The sequence below is a fragment of the Triticum dicoccoides genome, chromosome 7A (genome assembly GCF_002162155.2).
Source record: "Triticum dicoccoides isolate Atlit2015 ecotype Zavitan chromosome 7A, WEW_v2.0, whole genome shotgun sequence".
Lineage (NCBI taxonomy): Eukaryota > Viridiplantae > Streptophyta > Magnoliopsida > Poales > Poaceae > Triticum > Triticum dicoccoides.
Genome location: NC_041392.1, coordinates 352,827,628 through 352,836,727, shown reverse-complemented (window position 1 = coordinate 352,836,727; position 9,100 = coordinate 352,827,628). Strand labels below are relative to the sequence as shown.

At 46.2% G+C, this 9,100-nt stretch overlaps 1 long non-coding RNA gene across 1 annotated transcript; it reads right to left on the bottom strand.

Annotated features, from left to right (window-relative positions):
- Nucleotides 1-6,878: 6,878 nt before the first annotated feature.
- Nucleotides 6,879-8,186, bottom strand: LOC119329501. Its single transcript, XR_005159578.1, has 2 exons — nt 7,930-8,186; nt 6,879-7,265 (listed from the first exon to the last, which is right to left on the bottom strand). It is a non-coding gene; the product is annotated as an uncharacterized LOC119329501 (long non-coding RNA).
- Between the last annotated feature and the right edge of the window lie 914 nt (nt 8,187-9,100).

The following is a 9,100-nucleotide window of genomic DNA, read 5'->3' as shown; positions in this document are numbered from 1 at the left end:
ATCTCATAGTCATAGGAACATGTATAAGTCATGAAGAAAGCAATAGCAACAAACTAAACGATCAAGTGCTAAGCTAACGAAAAGGGTCAAGTCAATCACATCATTCTCCTAATGATGTGATCCCGTTAATCAAATGACAACTCATGTCTATGGTTAGGAAACATAACCATCTTTGATCAATGAGCTAGTCAAGTAGAGGCATACTAGTGACACTATGTTTGTCTATGTATTCACACATGTATTATGCTTCCGGTTAATACAATTCTAGCATGAATAAACATTTATCATGATATAAGGAAATAAATAATAACTTTATTATTGCCTATAGGGCATATTTCCTTCAATCTTTGCATAGGAGGACAAAGTGGATGACACTCGATGGGTTCTCACATATGTCTCTCATCTCTCTTTTTGTGGCTAGGAGGACTAAGTTTTTCTCTCTTGGCGAAGAGGCGCTCAATTTTGGCTTGTGGCTCTCACTTTGTTTTTGGTGGTTCACTCTCTCACTAGGCTCTCTACGATGGGTGGAATCTTGCTTGTCGGCGATTACTTGGCTTCGTGACATAGGTCGAAGTACATATTCCTTGCCTTTCATCTTGAAGCTATAGTGGTTTGTTCTTCCATTGTGGGTGACTCCGCGGTCAAATTGCCAAGGTCGACCTAAGAGAAGATGGCACACGGACATAGGTACGACGTCACACTCCAAGGTGTCCTCGTAGGCGCCGATCTTGAATGAAACTTGTACCGTATGCTCCACTTGAATAGTGCCGGAGTCGCTTAGCCATTGCACCTTGTAGGGATGAGGGTGCTTCTTCTTGACCAATTGCAGCTTGGAACATGGCTCGTCGCTTGCCAAGTTGTGACAACTTCCTCCGTCGATTATGACCTTCACGGAACGCCCATTGATGCCGGCCTTGGTGTGGAAGATGTGGCATCATTGGTCTTCATCTTGATGGTGTTGGAGCATCATGACCTTGGAGACCACGAGAGAGGGACTTAAATCGTTGTCACAAAACACTTGATCATCTTCATCTTCGTTCACGCGCGGTGCATTGCGACGTGCTCAAGGGCTTCCATTTCTTCTTCGCTCATCGAGTCGTATGTGCCATCATCGTTGAAAATCATTGTCCGCTTGTTGGTGCATTCAAAGGACTTGTGTCCTCCGCCTCCACATGTGAAACCCTTGAAAGAACTTGTCTTGACGGGGTCGTTTGGTGGCGCCGAAGATGATGGATTCTTGGACTTGTAGTTGCTTGCCGAAGAGCGAGTCGAGGAAGGCGTTGCTTGCTTGGAACTTGACTTGTCGCCAGTACTTGGTGATGTTCTAGTTGAGGTAGGAGTTGCCGAAGTCGCGGGAGCTTGAGAGTAGGAGCCGAAAGTCTTGGACGAGTACTTGGCGTATTTGAAGTCATCTTGCACTTGTCGCTCGGCCTTGGTCACTTGGTGAACTAGCTCGAGAAGGTTTGAGTATGGTTGGAAGTCGGCAATCCGCTTGATGGGGTGGTTGAGGCCGTTAAAGAAGCGGGCCATTGGTTGCTCGTCGTCTTCCTTGACATTGGCTCGTATCATGGCGATCTCCATCTCTTGGTAGTATTCTTCCACCGTATTCGTGCCTTGCTTGAGGAGTTGCAACTTCTTGAAGAGATCATGGGTGTAGTGTGTAGGCACGAAGCAAGCTCTCATGACATCCTTCATCTCCGTCCAAGTTGTTATTGGTGGTTCTCCACGTGCTTGTCGTCGGTCGATCACTTGTTCCCACCAAATGAGGACGTAGTCTTGGAACTCGAGTGAGGCCATGGAGATCTTCCTTTGCTCGTCGTAGTTGTGAAGAAGGAATATCTTGTCCACCTTTAAGGCCCATGAGAGATACTCTTCGGGTCGTTGCTTCCGGAGAACTTGGGCATGGTGAACTTGAGCTTGTCGTAGCATAGTTCTTCATCATAGTGGCGGTTGTGATGTTGCCCTTGTCGTGGAGGGAGGTCCTTGAATGCTCGTTCATCATGTTGTCGCTCTTGGCGCGGAGGAGGGTCATGAAGCACTTGTTCCACTTGGTGTCGCTCTTGTCGTGGAGGAGGACGAGGAATATGTGCTTGGTTGCGCCTTTCTTGTTGTTCTTCACAATGCGCGACTTCTTCTTGGATCTCCCGACGAAGAGCTTCCTCTTGTTCTCGCACTTGGCGGTTGCGCTCCGCAACGGCTCGAGTGGACTCGCAGAGTGTGCGTTGTGCCTCGAGTGCTTGTGCTTGATGGATGGCATCATCATCTTGAGTCTCTTGACGAGGTACTTGCTCTTTGTCCTTTGGTTCTTGCGCTTGTTGTCGCGACCCTTCACGAGTTCGGATTCGATCTTGTAAGCCATTGCCATGGAACGGATTTTATGGAGGTTGGCGATCTTGAGGATCTTCACGACGAGGGACTCGAGCTCGGGGAGGACTTGTTTCATAGGAGGAGGAGTCCAAAGATTGCTAACTTGATCGGCGGCTTGAGTGGAGCTGTCTTGATGACGAGGATGAGGAAGACGGGCGTCGCACGATCAGGTTGCGGAGTTCCTCCATTTGTGTATTGAACTTTTCGTCGATGTAGTCGCGGTTCCTTGTTTCCAATTGACGAAGGTCGGAGGCAAGTTTCTCCAAGCATTCACCCAACGCTTTGCTCTCTTGATGTAGAGCACATTGCACGATGAAGAAGTGGTTCTTGGTGACGTAGTCGTGATCACCTTCTTGCTCCTCGAGAAGCGGGTTTGCTGATGAAGTTGGCCTATCCATCATATCCAAGTGGGGTGAGTAGGAAAATGAGAGAACAATACCGAAGTTACCTTTTCCGAGGATTGAGGATGTAACAAGTGTCACTCAATGTAATGCCATAATAGTAGAATTAGAACCGGGTTTGTTTCTCACACCTACAGGTAGAAGGCTTATGGAGTAGCTCGATTAGGAGGGTGGTAAAAAATTTCAAGCAAATGTTAGACAAGATATCAATAAGGTTGAGAAGGTTCACAAAGATGCAAGTAAAGCAAATAGATCAAACCCAAGGGTATCACTAGGAACACACACACGGAAGATAGATGGGATCCGCACAACCAAGGGGTGAGCTCAAATGTGCAACCATAGAAAATGCTCTTGTTGTGCAAATACTAGAGAGACGCTAGCTCGATTTCTCAAATGGGCAAGATACGCTTGTGCACCAACCTATGAGAGAAACGTGTCGTCTTCAATCCCAACTATGCTATGTATGTGGTGACCAAGATGATGTGACTATGCAACAAGGCTCAATGCTATTGCTTACAAGCTCTGCGTGTCTCCTCTTTTGCTTAAAAGCTTTTTTTTCTATGCTTAATGCTCGAGCCAAGGATGATATGAGACAAGTATTGTAAGATATGCACGGGAGAGACTTAATGCACAACGATGATAACACGATCACTATGGTGCACAAGAGCGTGGCCCGGCAATACTCAACTTGCTAGTCTCGATGGGTAAGTGATGCAAAAGGCTCGGGTTATCAATGCAAAAGCAAAGGTGAGTGTCATCGAGTTTACCGTCCTTGCTTACGGTTGGGATGGAGATGAATTTGTCGAAGCCAGTGTGTAGTCCGAGTCGATGGTTGAGAAGCGGTGATGATGATGTCCAAATGCGCCTAAGTAGCCGAAACACCTTAGGACACACGAGAAACCGTAGCCCGAAACTCAAACAACCACGAGAAATAGTGCGGAAGAACACGAGTGGTGGTTTGGAATCAAAACTATGCAAAACAGGAATGGCTGAAAGTTTCTGGAGGGTCCATGCGCACGGGGTAAGTGAGGCCCGTGTGCACGGGGTCCCGATGGCCCGTGCGCACGGGGTGCTCTGCGAGCGGATGAATTGCTCCTGATCCGTGGGAATCTCCAAGTTTTTGGCCAATTTTGAAGGAAGGAAAGGCGGGGAAGTAGGAAGCTGGGTAGATCCACTTACCAAACACCAAATTCGTGGACGAAAACAACCAAATCTCACAAGATCCAACAAATTGCAAGAAAATTTTTTGGGGCTATTTTTGGTGGAGATTTTCGAATTTGGACGAAAAACAACAAAATCAAGCTAGCAAGTGGGGGGATGGGACTCCAAGATGTGAATCAACCTTGCTCATGATACCAAGATGTTGTAGGGCAAAACCCTATAGGGGATCTTTACACACTTGGAGGGGGAAAAGAGGAAGAACAATCAAGAGCACAAGACACAAAACACTCAAACAAACCCAAATATCACATCCACTAGAGTATCACACATGAGATCCACAAGATTACATGAACAATTCAAGGAAAATAGCACTAGGTAAGTTCTTCCCACTAGGTGAGGTCTTGATCTTGATCTTCTCCAAGAGGAGGGCTTGATAATCCCAAGGATTCTTCCCAAAAGGGGTCTAGATCTCCAAGAGGAGGGGATACAAGGAGCAAAGCTCACAAATGTCTCACATATACTTTGCTTACCCTAAACATGGTTCTAGGTACGACTTATATAGCCTTGGGGTCGAAGGAGATGAAGAGGAGGGCAAAATGCAATCTCAGCCGGCCATCCTGGGAGGCCCATGCGCACGGGGTAAGTTGGGCCCGTGTGCATGGGGGTCCCACGGGCACGGTACACGCCCGTGCGCACGGGGTGCTCCAGCGCCAACTTCCTGGGCATTCTGTGTGCACGGGGTCTCGGGGGGCCGTGCGCACGGGGTCACCTGGGACTTCCAGTGTTGCTGCTGTTGCGCTCCGTCTTGGTTCGCGTGGCCTTGGGTGGTCCTCCTTCTCCTTGGGGATGCTCCTGAGCCTCATGGTGGTGTTCCTCTTTGTACCTAATGAGACATAGCATATCTTGGTGAGGTAGCAACCAAGTCCCATTCGTATCCGTATGCAAGTCAAGTAGGAAGGAGTTCACCTCGTTTTCCAAAGCATGTGCTCTCGCTCTTGTGATAGGTCCACGTGGGGCTTGATGTGTTGGTGTAGAGTCCATGGGGATGGAGAAAGGATGCTCCGCATCAAGTTTTGAACGGGATATCTCTAAATTTCTGAGAATGATGGGCGGCACAGCGCTGATGACTGAAGCATATGAGGCTACAATTTGATAGAGAGGCGGAAGAGAATTATGTGCCTCCAAGTAATCCAATGCATATATCTGTGGACTTGGAACATGTAGCCACAACTTCAATTAGCATGAGTCGAAGGTGAAATCTGCTGGGGCCTGCATCGACGACCAAGCACGTGTGCATCGGATCTGCCATCTGCAGTGTCCGACCTGGCCTTCTTCGCCCCTGCGCTCCATTGCGTGCTACCCCACCCCCCTACCGGCTCCTCGACTCTCCATCACCCCACGCCTGCCTCTTCTTCGACCCCTATGGATGGTGGCCCGTCAGTCGTCATTTCGCATTGCTTCAGCTGTCGGAGCTGCTCTGACGACGTCGGCCTTGATCTGGTACTAGCTTTGGGAGAAATCCCTGCTGACCCATGTGTTAGCTGACCACGGCGGCGCCAATCCGGTGTCGCTTTCCTTCCTGGAGGCGTGGTCTTTGAGCTATACCTGCTTGGTTTGGGCTCTCCTCCATGTCGACGGCGCGGTTTGCAACTTCACGTCCGTATGGTGAACTTCTCTGCACTCTGTGTGACCTTTCCTTTTTGCTTCAATCCACTCATCTCCGCCTATCCTCCCCATACCGTCGCCAACATTGCCTCCTCGTCAAGCCCTTCGCCACCATCCATCCGCCCATGCCCATCATTTAGTGTGTCATCCATGATTGGTGTGTTCTTCATGTGATTTCTCTTCGGCCGTCCTTCGCGTGGTCCCTATACTGTTGCTCTGCACGCTCAAGACCCTCCCATGGTTGTCGTTGTGCTGCGGCGAGCTTCGGGCTCTTGGTGTTGTCTTGGTTCACCTTTGCTCAATGACGACGCAATGATGCCTCCCCAACCTGCTAATCGTCTCGACCGCTCGTGGCGGATCTCCCAGTCAAGGTTCGTGTTATGGTTTGGCACTCGTTGGTCATGGATGATCATCTATTGTGCCGTGAGGCTTGGTACACACGCTGATCCCTCAACAACACCCCACATCTACTTGTGTCTCTCGTGGTGTTGGTCTTTCTGCTTGCTAGCTAGGTCGTGCCTTCTCCTGGGCGTCAATCTTTTTCTCTCTTCTTCGGTAACCTTGTTACCTGTACGGTTTTCGGCCCGGTTTCCCTCATAAACGGGGTCAACTTGTTTAGGTTTTTGATCCAATTTCCCTTATAAACTGGATCAGCCAAAGCTTAAGGGGCGACTCTTGGCTTTGGCAGCTTTTTGACCAATATATTCAGGTGGGGATTCTCTCCCCCTCGGTGACCGTTAAAAAAAAATATTACTCATATGTGGAAGATGAATGAAAAAGCCATCCCTACTGTACCATGAACTATCTTTGTGTTAACCATACCTTATTGATGCATGTTCTAGTGTGAGAAAGTAGCACTAGTGTGAAACCAACTGCTCGGAGAAAGTTCATCTGCATTTTTTTATTGCTTTAGGATTCATATGTTGCTGGTTCACGGTTTTTATTGACTACCTGGTAGTAACCTTCAAAAATCAGCCTTGTCGTGGTGTAAATTGGCGTGTATATAATGTTTCAAAATAACCGAACAAACATATCCGTGCTTGAATTGCAGTGACCCTGTTCTGTTTAAGCCATCTTTCAGAGAAAGGAAGTTGCATCTGTAATTCATTTGTTTTTGGAATGGTTGATCGTTTAGCTGAGTAGAGTATTCATGTATGGAAAGGATTCAGCCTACTCCAACATAATTGCTTGCACAAGAGTAGATGGATAAGAAATTATATGTTTCGTTCTCTTAGTTTTCCTGCTGCCTCCTTGTTTTGGGGTTTATTTATTTTTACCAGTGGCTAAGATAAAATGCTTTGTGATTGCACAGGGTTAGAATTCAGCAAGCACCTATAGACTGTGATCTTCTGAACCCAAATAGGAAAAGTGCACCTATAGACCATTTATCAAGGAATGGAAAATATGGGGGGTTCATCTTGTAATGCTCGTTCTGGCTCATCTTGGGAGATGAGCGAACACCTTGACTGTATGAACCGTGGACACACACGGCAGCTGGCCTGGTTGTACCCCTCCGACCTGACGACATGCCTTGAGTACTCGCTCATGGTGCCCCTGCTGGTCTGGTTCCGGACATGGCTCAGGAAGAAGATGCCCGGCTGGTAGCATGGGGTGTCAGGGATCTTCAAACACGAAGGGCCGGTTGGCCAAGCCCTGCTAGGTCTTGAACGCCTGCAGCACCAAAGGTGAGTAATCCTCTCCGTTACTAAAAAATGTGTTGAGGACAGCAGAAAAGAAATGTCCAGCATATCTGTCACTACTTTTTCCTGAAGATGCCACCACCTATTGTGAAGTTTAATATCAATGGACCAATACTCATTTCAAACTGCAAAAATAGAATGCGAAAGAGGCCAATGATATTCAACTATCTAACAATGTCACGAGTTAAAAAGATGAAGGCAAGAATATGAAAACATCTGCATGGTTTGAGTACAGTTCAAACAAAACCTACGTATATATACATAGGTAGCCATATGGAGCTGTAAACCAAGACAGAGGCCACGCAAGGCAGAATATCGAACAGTGACAAAGGAACATCAAAGCAACACTAAAGAGTGTTCTAAAAAAAAAGCAACACTAAAGAGAGAAAATAGCAAAGAGGAAGGAAGCTTTTCTTTGTCCAAATAACCTCATATTTGGTGCTAAAGTTATGAATTCATCTTAGAAGAAGAAATCCATCATCAGCGAGGAAAACATGTACAGAACTGGAAAGCTAATTCTAAAACCAAACTTAAAATGCAAGCTAATTATTTATGTGCACTGAATCCATACAAAAACCAATGATCATTCTCTCTCTGAAAAGAAGTAACTTCATGAGGGGTGGTGTTTTTCATACCTGAATGGAATCCTTGCACACACGAGAGCAAAGCTGATATAAAAAATACTTTCTGTAGCGCGGGAGGTAGCAGTAGTACAACATAGATATAATGTAAAGACAAAACCGGGGAGACCACATAGCCATGTGAGAGATGACATACAACAACAACAACAACAACAACAAAGCCTTTAGTCCCAAACAAGTTGGGGTAGGCTAGAGGTGAAACCCATAAGATCTCGCAACCAACTCATGGCTCTGGCACATGGATAGCAAGCTTCCACGCACCCCTGTACATAGCTAGCTCTTTGTCGATACTCCAATCCTTCAGGTCTCTCTTAACGGACTCCTCCCATGTCAAAATCGGTCGACCCCGCCCTCTCTTGACATTCTCCGCACGCTTTAGCCGTCCGCTATGCACTGGAGCTTCTGGAGGCCTGCGCTGAATATGCCCAAACCATCTCAAACGATGTTGGACAAGCTATGTGAGAGATGACATAGGAATTGAGAAAATATAATAGGACCAAAATCTAGCCCATTCTTTCGAAGATATCCTAAAGTTGTTTAGAAAATTTGTCTTCATATTTTCACTACGAAAACGCTAATTAAATCAAATCGTGAGCTGCACTACTGATCATTAAATAAGCAGCAGTGCAACACTCTCCATCAGCCAACCACCTAGACATCCAAAATTAGGATTTAAAATGAGATCCTTCGTTGAAAGGTGAGAACCTGTCATTGCAATTGACATGTTCAGGCACAATTTAATTTAGTTATTCTTGTCGGTGTCTTCAAAGCATTATCGATGTATAAGATGGAAGGTATTAAGTTAGCAAACTGACATGCTAACATAAATATTTCTACTGGCAATCAGACAAATCACGCAAGTAAGCAATATAAAAGAGGATCGTAGATGATAAATCACGCATGTAAGAAATATGAAGTGCAGGTTTCTGTAAACTTAGCACTTCTCATTTTCTACATAGAAAGGTCCAATCAGATGTCCCAACAACAGTATATGTTTCGAAGGCCAAAAATGCTTATTTTCATTATTGTACTGTCTAAAGCATTCTTCATGGAGATAATCATGATATGTGATCATGCAGAAATTATTTTGCCTTTTGAAAAAATTGGTCTTAGTTGAAAATATATACATTCTAACTCGCTCAAGTAGTACTAAAACATGCTCTCG